Source organism: Lepidochelys kempii, chromosome 1 (assembly GCF_965140265.1).
Source record: "Lepidochelys kempii isolate rLepKem1 chromosome 1, rLepKem1.hap2, whole genome shotgun sequence".
Classification (NCBI taxonomy): Eukaryota; Metazoa; Chordata; order Testudines; family Cheloniidae; genus Lepidochelys; species Lepidochelys kempii.
In genome coordinates, this window is record NC_133256.1 from 276,250,731 (window position 1) to 276,266,842 (window position 16,112).

Sequence of the window (16,112 nt, forward strand, 5' to 3'; positions counted from 1 at the left end):
CTGAGAATCTGCTACAGCCTGTAAACTATCAAGAGCTGGATGTTTTTAATTCAGTCAGTAGAGGCTCATACTTCTAGATCCAGAGGTGGTGAGTTCAATCCCTATTACCAATGACCCCCCAGAGTCGTTGGGTTATACTTTGATTATCCTACCCTGGAGAAATATTCTGTGGGATTCAAGTTTATTTATTTTTACTCATTCTTTGCTACTGTTTGTGGCTACATATTTACTGTGCTGTCCTCATTATTGATAAATAATTGAATTTACAGCTCGTGAAAGGTGCTGTCCCAACAGCACTGGAAATTGGAAGTTTATCCAGTGCAAGTTTCCCCAGTGTACTTCATCTGGAAAAAGTGAAGGGAGTTTGCTAGGTTACGAGAGTCTCAGATTTCATATTTGGTGTCTCAACTGAGACTGCTACAAACGGAGTCACTTTGCGATGACGCTGTTTGAAACGTGGACACCTGTGTTTTAGGAACTGAACTGAAGTCACCAACTCACGCCTAACAGCCACTACATGAGGCGCACAGCATTCAAATCAGTGTTGTAAAAGGTGAATGGGTTTGAATGATTCATCTCTTCCCCATTGCTGAACCCACCCAAGTATGTTATCAGCCAGATTTTGCCATATCTTTAGGTGACGCTCTACTTTATGTTGATTTTATGCTGGTGCAATTCTGTCTTCTTCAATGGAGTTACTGTGGCACAGAACCAACATAACAGACACATATCAGTTTGTGTTTAGGGCTGATGATTCAGTGGAAACTGATTTACTGAAAGGTCATTTGGAACTGTCCACTTCACTGCTTAGAAATGTGAGCCCCATGAAGTGTATGGGGTAAGAGTACTATTGCCTCAGAAAACAAGATGGAGCTCTTAGGGTATCCAACACAGCTAAAATAAATGAATTTTAAAAATTAAAAATAGAACAGTGATCTATTTATAAACAGAGCTAGCTAGGCAAAAAATTTCAAACTAAACTGTACTTCAAAATTGCAGATTTGGATTGACAAATATTTTACAAATTTGTGTCAAATTTGCCAAATTGTTTCATTCAAAAACTCCCCAAAGTAAAAGTCAAAATGTTTCATTTTGACATCTGTGAAATGAAACATTTCAATTCTGATTCAAAATTTATTCTGAATTTTACTTTATGTCATTTTAGAAAGTAAAAACCTCAAAAAATGAAACAAAGCATTTCATTTCAGGAAAAACATAACACTGCATTCAACCCAAAATGTGATTTTACTTTTTTAGGTGACAAAAAATTCAGAAGATTTTTCATTTTAAATCAGTCCAAAACAAACTGTTTGTTTATTTATTACATTTTTGGGTTGGTCACTGAACCAAAAAAATCTATTGTTCACACTGCTTTAATTCGGAGTCTTTGTTAAGGAACTTCTTGTCAGCTAAATAATTCCAGATGTTCTGTAGGGATTTTGATGTCATTTTCCATGACTATAATAGTGTCATTTTAATTTTGTTAGAACGTACTCTCCATATTTAATGCTATGTATTCATACCCTTGTTGTGCCCTGGCTGTTTGGTATTCAGGATTTCACATGGTCCTACATCTTTCAAATAGTTCGCTCTTGTTCTTTCTGGGGAAACGTTCCCTTGATCTCATGAACCATAGGTATTTGCAGGGCTTAGTTTGGGGCCTATTGTTTACAGTTTCTGTATATCTACAGGCTACTGGACCCCTTCTTATATGACATAGTTTTGATCATCATCATCATCATGTATCTGTTAATCACATGCAGATTTTTATTTCTTTTTAAAGATTTATTTAGGTTGCCTATCCAAGAATGCCTATCCAAGAATATTTCATGTAATGTAGATAAATTCACCCAGGGAGGAAATGGAGGCTTTAGCAGGGAATAAACGGATTATTTTATACCATACTAGTTCCTGTATTTGAGATCAGTTACTCCCACTTAAAAATACTGCTTCAACTCTGAAGAATTCCAAAGTCTCTTTTGAGTCCATATATTTCCCTGTCCATCCTGGATATATTAGATTTTATCTATTTAATCTCTCTAGAAATCAGGAAGTTCAGCAGAGATCAAAATATAGGTCTACACTTTATGATTTATTTATTCCCAGGCTAGCCTACTGTAATAGCCTACTTTTTATCTGCCATCTAGATAACACATCAAATGAGTAGCAGAATGTTATCCTCTTCGCACTCATGTCATGCTTTTATTTAGGTGGCTGGACTGGTTATCACTAGAACTGAAAATTGAGTCTATATTTTATTAACAAAGCTTTCCAAATCCCAGCTTTATTGCATTTATAGGGTGGTGCTTTCATTTATTCCCCTCACTTGTAATTGGGTGTTCAGCTTCTGATTTGTCCGTTCATCCACTATCATTTCCCTCTGTAAAACCGCATACTTTTCCTCCTTAGGCTCAGATATGTTGGAACTCTTTTTCTATGGACTGTGTGCACAGCCAATTCTCAATTCTTAAAGTGACCTACAAAAGGGGAAAGTAAATTGGGTTTGTGCCCTTTTTGCTCTCTTATGAAGTATAAAGGAAGACTGCAAGGCGTTGCATTTTTTTTAAAAAAAAGAGGAGGCTGGGAGAGGAGGGTGTGCTGCTTATTTTTGAATTAGAAATTCCGGTCATGTCTATACTGAAGACTAAAGAACTAGCAAGATTAAGACATCCCAAGTACTAAGCTAGTGAAACTTGACTGAGGGGGGAAATGAGCTCTCTCAGATTTTTGGGACTGCTTTGTTGTATTGTTTGTTTTCTTAATACCTATTTAACTAAAACAACTGAGGGGAAATCTCCCTTAAGTCTCACAACTGACCCCCTTCAGTTAAGTTCAAATTTCTGAGACCCCACCCCCCCAACAAACCAGTGAAAAGTAGGTTTGAAATTCTTTATATTTAAGACAAGAGAAGCAGAATCACCCCCACCATCTCCAAAAAAAACTTTCAGGTCTTATTCATACATCACAAAACGGCAAGAGTGCAAAAACTCTCCCTTCCTCTAAACTCTATTTTGTAAGTAACCTTTACATCTAAACTAGGGCTGTCAATTAATCGCAGTTAACTCACGCAATTTACTCAAAAAAATTAATTGCAATTAATCGCATTTATAACAATAGAATACCAATTGAAATGTATTAAATATTTTTGATGTTTTTCTTCATTTTCAATATTGACTTTAATTACAACACAGAATACAAAGTGCACAGTACTCACTTAATACTATTTTTATTACAAATATTTGCACTGTAAAAATGATAAACAAAAGAAACAGTATTTTTTCAATTCACCTCATACAAGTACTGAAGTGCAATCTCTTTATCATGAAAGTGTAACTTATAAATGCAGATTTTTTTTTTACATAACTGCATTCAAAACCAAAACAGTGTAAAACTTTAGCGCCTGCAAGTCCACTCAGTCCTACTTCTTTTTCAGGCACTCACTCAGACAAACTAGTTTGTTTACATTTGCAGGAGATACTGCTGTCTGCTTCTTACTTACAATGTCACCTGAAAGTGAGAACAGGCATTTGCATGGCATTTTTGTAGCCGGCGTTGAAAGGTATTTCCATGCCAGATACGCTAAACATTTGTATGCCCCTTCTATGCTTTAGCCACTATTCCAGAAGACATGATTCCATGCTGATGATACACATTAAAAAAATAATGTGTTAATTGAATATGTGACTGAACTCCTTGGGGAAGAATTGTATGTCTCCTGCTCTGATTTACCTGCATTCTGCATATATTTAATGTGCTGGGTCATCATCCGAGACTGCTATAACATGTTCATTTTAAGAACACTTTCATAGCAGATTTGACAAAACACAGAGAAGGTACCGATATGAGATTTCTAAAAAAAAACCAGCTACAGCACTCAACCCAAGGTTTAAGAATCTGAAGTGCTGTCCAAAATCTGAGAAGGACAACGGGTGAAGCATGTTTTTAGAAGTCTTAAAAAGCAACACTTCAATGCGGAAACTACAGAACTCAAACCACCAAAAAAGAATATCAACCTTTTGCTGGTGGCATCTGGCTCAGATGATGTAAATGAACATGCATCAGTCCACGCTGCTTTGGATTGTTATCAGGCAGAACCCATCATCAGCATGGAAGCACGTCCTCTGGAATGGTGGTTGAAACGTGAAGGGACATATGAATCTTTAGCACATCTGGCACGTAAATATCTTGCAACACCAGCTACAACAGTGCCATGTGAAGAAGAAGTTACTCACCTTGTGCAGTAACGATGGTTCTTTGAGATGTGTGTCCCTGTGGGTGCTCCACTCTAGGTGTCGGTGCGTCCCTGCACCAGAGATTGGAGCAATACTCTCTCAGCAATACTCGGTCGGGGGAAGGGCGCGCATAGGAGTTGTCTCGTGCAGCCGTTGGCACCTCCTGTAGCGTGTGCTCTCCCGACCGTCCCTCCATTCCTTCTCTACCACAGAGCTCGGCTGTGTGAACTCCAAAGTAGAGGGGAGGAGGGTGGGTAGTGGAGTACCCACAGGGACACACATCTCGAAGAACCATCTTTACTGCACAAGGTGAGTAACTTCTTCTTTGAGTGGTGTACCTGTGGGTGCTCCACTCTAGGTGCTGGTAGAGCAGTACCCCACCAGGAATGGTAGGGGTTCGGAGTTATGTATAAGTTTGTGATGAGAGCACTGTAAGGCCAACAACAGAGTCTGAGACAAGGCCTTGGGTGATAGCATAATGCTTTGCAAAAGTGTGCTCTGATGACCAGGTTGCACCTCTACAAATATCTATTAAGGGGACATTGTTCAAGAATGCAATTGATGTCGCCATGGCTCACATTGAGTGGGATCTGATGCCCATGGGGGGTTCTTTGTGATGCAGGTGGTAGCAAGTTTGAATACAGGTAGAGACCCATTTGGAGAGTCTCTGGGTCAATACTGTATAGACGAATAGTCTTGGTGACTTGCGGAATGGTTTAGTTCTGTCCAAGTAGAAGGCTACGGCCCGTCTGTCATCTAGCATGTGCAACGTTGCTTCTCGAGAGTCGTTATGTGGCTTGGGATAGAAGGGAGGTAAGTGTATGGTTTGGTTAATATGAAAATTTTAGCCACTTTGGGCAAGAATTTTGGGTGAGGACGTAACATAATTTTGTCTTTGGTAAATACAGTGTACGGTAGTTCAGCCATCAGTGCTGCTATTTCACTGACATGTCTGGCAGACGTGATTGCCACAAGAAATGCAACCTTCATTGACATATGAAGGAGCGAGCAGGTTACTAGAGGTTTGAAGGGTGGTCTTGTGAGACATTTGAGCACAAGACTGAGATCCTATGGTGGTGCAGGTTGGCATACTTCTGGGTACGTGTTCTGTATACCTGCTAGAAAGCACCGTGTAATCGGGAGAACGAATATTGAAGCTCCTTCTATCTGTGCGTGGAGGGCTGTAATGGCAGCGAGGTGTACTTTAATAGAGCTTATAGCTAACCCCATTTCCTTCAGTTTTAGTAGGTAGTCTAGGATCATAGATAGAGGCGCCTCGGTTGCATCCAGCTGTTTTTGCTGACACCAAAGGGAGAATCTTCTCCACCTGTGGTGGTAAGTATTTCTAGTTGTGAGGCGACGGCTATTTAGTAATACCTGTTTTACTTTCTCTGAACAGTTCAATTCCCCATGTTGGAACCAGAGAGGAGTCACGCTTTGAGATGGAGTTTCGCTGGGTCTGGATGGAGCATCAGACCCTTTTTCTGGGACAGGAGGTCCGTCCGGAAAGGCAACGGCTGTGGGGCACAGACTGCTAGACATGAAAGGTATGGAAACCAAGTCTATCTGGGCCATGTGGGGACAATGAGAATCATATATGCTCTGTCGGGTCATATCTTGCAGATGACCCGTGGGATCAGTGGGATCAGCGGGAAGGCCAATCTGGTCGATGATGCCGGTTGTAAGATTTTTAACAACTTACGATTCTCCTGCACCTCATGTAAGGCAATTTCTTGGCTGTTTGCTACTCTTTTGAAGAGTTCTTGGAACTGTTTCAGGTCATCTGGTGTCGTGGGGTACATGGCGTCACCACTTTGTCTGGTGCAGAAGATGAATGTGGGGTAGGTGGTGAATCATCCAGGTCTGCCTGAGATAGTATCTCTTCCTCTTCTATCTCTCTCTTAGGGGGGTCAGAGGTTTCTCTATGTGGTAATGATGGGTGTACTCTAGAACCTCTTGTTGCTGGGGAAAGGGGACCAGAATAGGGGTTCTGGTATGTGGGCCAAGGACCCCATTGTGGCCATTGCAAGGGGTAAGGTGTTAATGGGTAAGGCCAGTGCTGTGCAGTGCATACTAAGGCTGTGAATGCTTGGAGGGATGAGGCATAGGCTTCACAGCATTCCATGTAGGTCTCCTCTGTGATGGGGATGAACGTTGAGAGGAGAAGCCATTGTCCTGCACGTCTCCTTCCTCGCCAGTATGCGTAGAGTGTGGTGCAGGAGATGAAGGACGGTACCATGCTATGTAGCTCGGGGACTGTTTGGTGCTGAGCAGTGGTGACTGCGGTGCCAAAGAAACTGCTATGTCAGCAGGATGCAGGAGTTGAGCTGGTCCCCCCTTGGGGTTGCGGTTGACCGTTGGAGCGCCGACCGGTGCTGGATTCGGCTTGTTAGGCGGCAGCAAGTCTTAAGTCGGTGTTGGTGGCAGCAGCATTGGTCGCGGTGCTACTGCCTGTGCCGTGCTCTGCACTGGGGTACTCGGTGCCATGGAGGAGACTTGACATCTCAACTCCAGTGCCACGCGTTGGGGCTCAGCAGGGGTCCGCTGAGGGATGGTGCCGGAGGAGCCGGGTGCCTCGTAAGTGCTCACTCTGGATGAGTGGAGAACTGAGGGTAAAGACCTCACTGGGGAAGCTCTCTTTGTCTGAGAGACTCTTGCTGGAGAGGTCAAGGCTCACTTCCTGACAGTTTGGGAAGTCGGAGCCTTATAAGAGCTCAGGGATCTCTGTTTATGAAACTCCCCAGAGGACGTCTCTTGCGGAGGTTGGAGGGACTTCTCCAGCAGAAGCATTTTCAAACAGAGATCCCGATCACGTCTTGCCATTGTTGTTAAGTCGGTGCAATGTATGCATTTCTGGGAGATATGAGTTTCTCCCAGACAGCAAATGCAGAATGTGTGGCCGTCAGAGACCAGCATCAGTTCACGGCAGGAGTCACACTTTTTAAATCCTGTGGAGCCCAGCATGACTGCAGTTATCCCACGTCTCGAGAGATAAGGGTTAACTGTAATGGTAAACTGTAGAAACTGTTCCCAAACGGGGAGTAAAGGAGAGAAAGTCTTCCTTCTTCTCTCTTTTTTTTTTGGGGGGGGGGTGACCTCTAAGAATAACTATGTATACACTAAGAGTAACTAAACAATGTAAGTATAGACTAAAAAGAAGTTCTTATGTAACTTGAAACTCCCCCCCAATCCCAGAAAGTATCAAAGAGAGCACTGCCGTGGAGCTCTGTCTGCAGCTGCAGATGGTTGAGAAGGAACTGAGGGACGGTCGGGGGAGCGCGCGCTCCAGGAGATGACAACGGTTGCACGAGACGACTCCTGTGCCCGCCCTTCCCCCAACCAAGTACTGCTGCGAGAAATCTCCAATCTCCAGCACAGGGACGTACCGACACCTAGAGTGGAGCACCCACAGGGACACCACTCGAAGAGGAATGCATGTTCTCACTTTCAGGTGACATTGTAAACAAGAAGCTGACAGCATTACCTCTTGCAAATTGTAACCAACCTTGTTTGTCTGAGTGATTGGCTGAGCAAGAAGTAGGACTGAGTGGACTTGTAGGCTCTAAAGTTTTACATTGTTTTATTTTTGAATGCAGGTTTTTTTACATAATTCTACTTTTGTAAGTTCAACTTTCTTGATAAAAACATTGCACTAAAGTACTTATATGAGGTGAATTAAAAATACAATTTTTTTTTACAGTGCAGATACTTGTAAACTAAAAAATATAAAGTGAGCACTGCACACTTTGTATTCTATGTTGCAATTGAAATTAATATATTTGAAAATGTAGTAAACAAAATATTTAAAATAAATGGTATTCATGGTTATTTAACAGTGTGATTAATCATGGTTACTTTTTTTAATAGCTTGATAAATCGCTTGACAGCCCTAACCTAAACTATGCTGTGATTACTTTTAGGATAACTATATGCTGTTAGTGCAATGTCTCCTACTAAGAGGGCCATCTCTCCCTCCAGGCACCCCCCCAACCCAGAATTGTGCAGGGACACCCCCCACATGGGGGGGAGGGAGAGCCACATGCCTCCCTCCTGCCACAACTACCACCTTTTAGCATTGGGGAAAAACTGCAGAGGAGTCAGCCACTGACTCCAGCAGGTAGGAGCAGAAGTAGCCAAAGCAGGGACTTTTGGACACTCAGACCTCATCCTGAACCATGTGCAATTCTGGTCTCTCATGTTTAAGAAAGATTAATTCAGACTGGGACAGGTGCAGAGAAGGGCTACTAGGATGATCAGAGGAATGGAAAACGTATCTTACGAAAGGAGACTCAAGGAGCTTGGCTTGTTTAGCCTAACCAAATGAAGGCTGAGGGAAAGATATGATTGCTCTCTATAAATACATCACAGGGATAAATACCAGGGAGGGAGAGGAGTTATTAGAGTTAAGCGCTGATGTTGACAAGAACAAATGGATATAATCTGGCCACCAACAGATTTAGGAATGAAATCAGATGAAGGTTTTTAACCATCAGAATAATGAAGTTCAGGAACAGCCCTCCAAGGGGAGTGGGGCCAAAAAACCCAACTGGCTTCAAGACTGAGCTTGATGAGTTTATGGAGGGGATGGTATGATAAGATTGCGTACAACGGCATGTGGCCCATCTCGGACTGCTATTAGCAAAAATCCCCAACGACTGGAGATGGGGCATTAAATGGGAAGGGCTCTGAGTTACCACACAGAATTCTTTCCGAGGTGTTTGGCTGAGGGGTCTTGCCAACATGATCAAAGATCAACTGATCACCATATTTGGAGTCGGTATGGAATTTCCCCCTGAATCAGATTGGCAGAGACCTTGGCAGGGGGCAGGGAGGTTGCCTTCTTCTGTGGTATGAGCTCCGGATGACTTGCTGGTTTAAACTAAAGTAAATGGTGGATTCCCTTTGTAAGTTAGTCTTTAAATAATTATTTGAAGACTTCAGTAACTCAGCCAGAGTTTATTGGTCTATTAGAGGAGTGGGTGGGTGAGGTTCTGTGGCCTGCAGTGCGCTGGAGGTCAGACTAGATGATCATGATGATCCCTTCTAACCTTTAAAGTCTATGAGTCTATTGAGAACTTTTTATAGTTTTGACTGGATTTTCTCTGCCCTGTGCAGATAGGCTGTTTGCTCTAACTCTCTCTTCACCTCAGCTTCATTCCACACCTGCGCCTCTTACCCTCTTCTCCCCTGCCCTGTCCCTCTAACCCTTTCTTATCCCTTTCCTCCCAATTTATCTTATTCCCTCCTACACAAATCCACAAATAAAAAAGTCACTGAACTAACATCCTGTCTACCATCACGTTGTTCACTCTATTTGTGTGTTCTACCGCCTTCCCCATCACGTCTGTCTTGTCTAGTTAGCTCTTAGTGTGTGTGTGCAGTGCCTAATACAATGGGGCCCCATTCTTGGTTGGCCCTTAGACATTACCACAAATAAACCTGATTATTATTAGTAACACCTGTAAAGCCAATCACTATACAATTTCTATTTCTACTATTTCTATTCTATTCTATTTTTACTATTTTGTCATGAATTTAGAGCACTATTTACCTCAGGACTTAGGCCCCCACAAACTGTATACATCCACTGTACAGTACGTTTATACTTAAGTCAAGGATTCCCAAACTTGGTTCGCAGCTTGTTCAGGGTAAGCCCCTGGCGGGCCATGAGACAATGTTTACCTGAGCGTCCACAGGTACGGCCACTTGCAGCTCCCACTGGCTGCAGTTCGCCATTCCTGGCCTGTGCTGCTTTTGGCAGCTCCCATTGGCCGGGAACAGCAAACCGCAGCCACTGGGAGCTGCAAACGGCCATGCTTGCGGATGCTCAGGTAAACAAAGCATCTCACGGTCCACCAGGGGCTTACCCTGAACAAGCCACGAACCAAATTGGGGAACCCCTGGCTTAAGTGATACCTAGGGCTTTGGAGTAGGCTCTCTGCACTGGAGTATATTAGTATATTTGTTTGGTTTATTACTGTACATTAAATCTACTTGATAACATTTAAAAATAAAGAAGGTTTTTTAAATGATAGAAAAAAGGAAGTCTTTAGTACAGGGAAGTGTTTCAGAAGAGACAACAGAAGGGACAAGGGAAGGAAAGATCAATAGTATGGTAGAATTAATAATGGGAAGGTAGAACTCATAGGAATTGCGGAGTTTGGATTGGGTGGAACAAGAGATGAAGTAGAGAAAGAAACACTTTACTGAAAAAGGAGAAAACTAAGTGGTTTATGTATAATAATCCAGACTAATGTAAAAAGTTAAAATTAAAAGGGGGGGGGGAATGGACACTTAAGCCAAGGAACATTCCATCCAACACTACGAATATTAAACGGTGCCATACATACAGATTGCAAACTGCTTGTGTTACAATTGTACTCCTACAACTTTAGTAACAGTGAACAAATAATAATGTGGCTGTGTTTTAAAGGTCAAATCTACATTTTCTCCATCTTGCCTCATATTTTGAAGGAAAAAATAATTTTGTATAAAACATAGGCAAATGAAGAAATAAATTAGACTGGATTCTTGTATAACCATGATGTTACTGTTTTTCGTAGCTGTTTTGTGGGAAGAATGACAGGGCAAAATGAGACAAACTGAAGGAAGAGAAAGGAAAATTAAAATAAGGAGAAATCAGAAAACTGAAGGATAGGGATGGGGGAAAACAATTATACTTAAAAGGCATCTCATTACTGCATCAGAGACAGATGATAGTGATCAATGGCTCCATGTACAGTTGGTAGCCGGTATCTAGCGGAGTGCCCCAAGGGTCGGTCCTGGGGCCGGTTTTGTTCAATATCTTCATTAATGATCTGGAGGGTGGTGTGGATTGCACCCTCAGCAAGTTTGCGGATGGCACTAAACTGAGTGGTAGATACGCTGGAGGGTAGGGATAGGATACAGAGGGACCTAGACAAATTGGAGGATTGGGCCAAAAGAAATCTGATGAGGTTCAACAAGGACAAGTGCAGAGTCCTGCACTTAGGACGGAAGAATCCCATGCACCGCTACAGACTAGGGACCAAATGGCTAGGCAGCAGTTCTGCAGAGAAGGACCTAGGGGTGACAGTGGACGAGAAGCTGGATATGAGTCAACAGTGTGCATTTGTTGCCAAGAAGGCCAATGGCATTTTGGGGTGTATAAGTAGGGGCATTGCCAGCAGATCGAGGGACGTGATCGTTCCCCTCTATTCGACATCGGTGAGGCCTCATCTGGAGTACTGTGTCCAGTTTTGGGCCCCACACTACAAGAAGGATGTGGAGAAATTGGAGAGAGTCCAGCGAAGGGCAACAAAAATGATTAGGGGACTGGAAGACATGAGTTATGAGGAGAGGCTGAGGGAACTGGGATTGTTTAGTCTACGGAAGAGAAGAATGAGGGGGGATTTGATAGCTGCTTTTAACTACCTGAAAGGTGGATCCAAAGAGGATGGATCTAGACTATTTTCAGTGATAGCAAATGACAGGACAAGGAGTAATGGTCTCAAGTTTCAGTGGGGGAAGTTTACATTGGATATTAGGGAAAACTTTTTCACTAGGAGGGTGGTGAAACACTGGAATGCGTTACCTAGGGAGGTGGTGGAATCCCCTTCCTTAGAAGGTTTTAAGGTCAGGCTTGACAAAGCCCTGGCTCGGATGATTTAGTTGGGATTGGTCCTGCTCTGGGCAGGGGGTTGGACTCGATGGCCTCCAGAGGTCCCTTCCAACTCTGTTATTCTATGATTCTATGATTCTTTCTGAACTCCTTTCCAGAGACTATTTTGCTGTGCTACTCCAGACCTGGGTCTTCTCAGAAGTTGGCAAACTTTTTAGCAACGTCACATATGTATCATACTGGTAGCTGGAGTTATCCCACAGACATCTACCATAACTGTCATTGACTTCAGTGGCACTACTGCAGATTTACAATGCTGCACTAAGATTCAGCACTAAAATACTTTAACCTTCCATCCCACAAATTAGAAGTGTCCACCAATTTTATCCCAGTGTTCGTTCAAAAGAGAAACTTTTACTTCCATGAACCATCTGACTTGGCTTCTGGGACACACTAGGGCCTTTCCTCTTCATGATAAAACACTCAGCCCTGGTCAGAAATTTGCAATCTAAAACTTTTTGACCCAAACCAAAGTTTTCTCAGCATTTTCCAAACTATTTTCTGTAGGTGATCAGAAAATTCTGTTGATGCATTTTCCCGAAAATAAAGAAATAGCTTCCTCCTAGAAGTTTTTTGCAGAAAATTAAATTCAGTTTTTCAGCTACCTCTGCCAGACTAAGCAGTTCCACTAGCAACTTATCCTTCTCAGTCTCCACAGTGCTTGCTCCTTCTGACTGTGTATTAAGTGTAGCCCAGCAGAAGGAGATCTCTGTAATACTTGGCAGTAAAGATTTGGATTACAGTATTTCTGAGTCCTAATCCAGCCCATCTGCCATAAATTTTGACACCCTCATAAATCCTCTAACCAGTCATTTTCATCTGGGAAAAGAAAATGAACACTGATTTAGATCAGGTTTAATGTCTCCTCTGCCTGCTATCCAGAGGCATTTTTAGTGGTTTTGATTGCAGAAACCCCTTTCACTCCTTTACCAAAAACAAATACATGCTTTGTAGAAACATTCAAATCTTTTCTGTCCTGACAGATATAACTCTCATCTGTGCCCTGAACATTTCCTTTTTGATTTCTGCAATCTCTTGTTATTTTGCCTTACTGACACTCATATTGCTTCCCTCCAGCTAATCCAAAGAGTGACGGTTAAAAACACCTTCCTAGCCTCTCTATCCAATCACACCACTACACTTGGAATCTCTCCAATGCCTCCCCTCTTCTCCAGCCTATCAAATTTAAATGACAAAAATCCATTCCTATGCTCGTTTGACCTTGTTTGTTAGCTTGTGATGCCCTCCCTCTTCCACTCGCTAATGATATTTGACTTAATACCCCATTTATCCCCTTCTCCACTGATTATCTCTGGCACTTTTTTATGCCACTTCCTATGCATAAAATGAACTCCCTACTTTGATCTTCCTGGAAACTCTTCTGTGACATCCAAAATGAATGAGTTAATGATATTCATCTCTTTTCTTTATCTTTCTATATTTAACAGCAGCAAATTGGCAGAACCACCAAGAGGTGTGAGTTCCTAATTTGATCAAGTAATTGCATTGCAATCCACACCTCTTTTTGCCCCATCCCTTCCCACAACTCACCCATACACATTTTGTTACGTCAAAAATTTAGAATGAAGGTGCTTTAGAGCAGGAACCATGTCTTGCAATGTCTCATGTGAAATGCACATTTCTGGTTGTTGTATAAATAATATAGTTTTTCAGCTGGTATAAATCGGTATAGCTCCATTGTAGTAAATCAGCATCACACCATTGTGCCAAGTATCAGGGGGTAGCCATGTTAGTCTGTATCCACAAAAACAACAAGGAGTCCGGTGGCACCTTAAAGACTAACAGATTTATTTGGGCATAAGCTTTCGTGGGTAAAAAACCCACTTCTTCAGATGCATGGAGTGAAAATTACAGATGCAGGCATTATTATACTGGCACATGAAGAGAAGGGAGTTACCTCAAAAGTGGAGAACCAGTGCTGACAAGGCCAATTCGATCAGGGTGGATATACTCCACTCCCAACAATAGATGAGGAGGTGTCAATTCCAGGAGAGGCAAAGCTGCTTTTGTAATGAGCCAGCCATTCCCAGTCCTTATTCAGGCCCAAATTAACGGTGTTAAATTTGCAAATGAATTTTAGTTCTGCTGTTTCTCTTTGAAGTCTGTTTCTGAAGTTTTTTTGTTCAAGCATAGCTACTTTCAAATCTGTTATAGAATGTCCAGGAAGATTGAAGTGTTCTCCTACTGGCTTTTGTATGTTACCATTCCCGATGTCTGATTTGTGTCCATTTATTCTTTCACGTAGGGACTGTCCGGTTTGGTCAATGTACATGGCAGAGGGGCATTGCTGGCACATGATGGCATATATAACATTAGTAGACGTGCAGGTGAATAAGCCTCTGATGGTGTGGCTGATGTGGTTGGGTCCTCTGATGGTGTCACTAGAGTAGATATGGGGACAGAGTAGGCAACAAGGTTTGCTACAGGGATTGGTTTCTGGGTTAGTGTTTCTGTGGTGTGGTGTGTAGTTGAGGGTGAGTATTTGCTTCAGGTTGGGGGGTTGTCTGTAAGCGAGGACTGGCCTGCCTCCCAAGGTCTGTGAGAGTGAGGGACTGTTTTCCAGGATAGGTTGTAGATCGTTGATAATGTGCTGGAGAGGTTTTAGCAAGGGGCTGTACGTGATGGCCAGTGGTTTTCTGTTATTTTCCTTGTTCGGCCTGTCCTGTAATAGGTGATTTCTGGGTAGCCGTCTCGCTCTGTCAATCTGTTTCCTCACTTCCCCAGGTGGGTACTGTAGTTTTAAGAATGCTTGATAAAGCTCTTGTAGGTGTTTCACTCTGTCTCAGGGATTGGAGCAAATTCGGTTGTATCTCAGGGCTTGGCTGTAGACAATGGATTGTGTGATATGTCCTGGATGGAAGCTGGAGGCATGTAGGTAAGTATAGCAGCTAGTAGGTTTCCAGTATAGGGTAGTGTTTATGTGACCATCACTTATTTGCACTGTAGTGTCCAGGAAGTGGTGTTGATGGTGTGGTAGAAGTCGTTGAAATCCAGGTGGAATTCTTCAACGGCCTCCTTCCTGTGGGTCCATATGATGATGATGTCATCAATGTAGTGCAAGTAGAGGAGGGGCACTAGGGGACGAGAGCTGAGGAAGCATTGTTCTAAGTCAGCCATAAAAATGTTGGCATACTGTGGGGCCATGCAGATACCTATAGCAGTGTCACAGTCTTGAAGTTATAAGTTGTCCTCAAATCTGAAATGGTTGTAGATGAGGACAAAGTCACAAAGCTCAGCCACCAGGTTTGCCGTGGCCTCATCAGGGATACTGTTCTTGACAGCTTGTAGTCCATCCTCATGTGGAATATTGGTGTAAAGAGCTTCTACATCCCAGCCAACATGGAAAAGGACAACCCTCACTGTGTGTCATATTATGCCAGCTAATATCATCACATATTGGTTGCTGCATCTTCAAATGGAGTCAAAAGCTACCCTCCAGGTCATCTAGGCCTACACTCCCACAAGTGTATGAATCTTGAATGAAATGAAAAGCTTGTTGGAGAAGCGGAGAAACATGAAAAGGAGCTCGGATAACAACCTCAAGTACGCCATTCTGTGCAAGCTTATACGGCGAAAACTGAAGGACGATTTTGAGAACTTCCGGAAAGAAAAGCTCCTCAAAACAGCTGAATCATGCAAGAGCCCCAGGACATGCAAGCGGGAACTGATGCAGTACAGATTGAGCATAACAGCATTGAAAAACAAGGAAGGAGAGACAGTAATCGACAGAGCAGGGATGGAGGAGGTCTGCAAGGACTTCTATACAGAACTGTTCAAATCAAGAATCAACGTCCCTCTCCCAGTGCTCCAAGAGTCAGAAGAACGCATCCCCCCAATAATCGTCAGTGAAGTCCGAAGTGCACTACAGCAGATGAAGAAGGGGAAAGCTCCAGGCAAAGATGGAATAACGTCAGATATTATTTCTGCAGGAGGCGAAAAACTTTGAAAGGCCCTAGCTTTAAGATTTAGTCAATATCTTGAAGAAGGAAAAATACCATCAAGCTGGAAGGAGTCGAATACCATCCTGCTGCACAAGAAGGGCGATAGAGAAAATCTTAAGAACTACCACCCTATATGCCTGCTCTCTCACATCTACAAGCTCTTCACAAAGGTGATAATGAACAACAGCCGAGAGAGCAGACAGGATTTCAAAAAAATTTCAGCACAATTGACCATATATTTACTCTTAGAAAGAGTGA

The 16,112-nt window shown here is 42.7% G+C and overlaps 1 protein-coding gene across 5 annotated transcripts in view; it reads right to left on the reverse strand.

Annotated features, from left to right (window-relative positions):
* The window catches only part of TMTC2 (transmembrane O-mannosyltransferase targeting cadherins 2), a 379,331-nt gene that overhangs the window by 163,511 nt on the left and 199,708 nt on the right, over window positions 1-16,112 (reverse strand). The window lies entirely within an intron of this gene.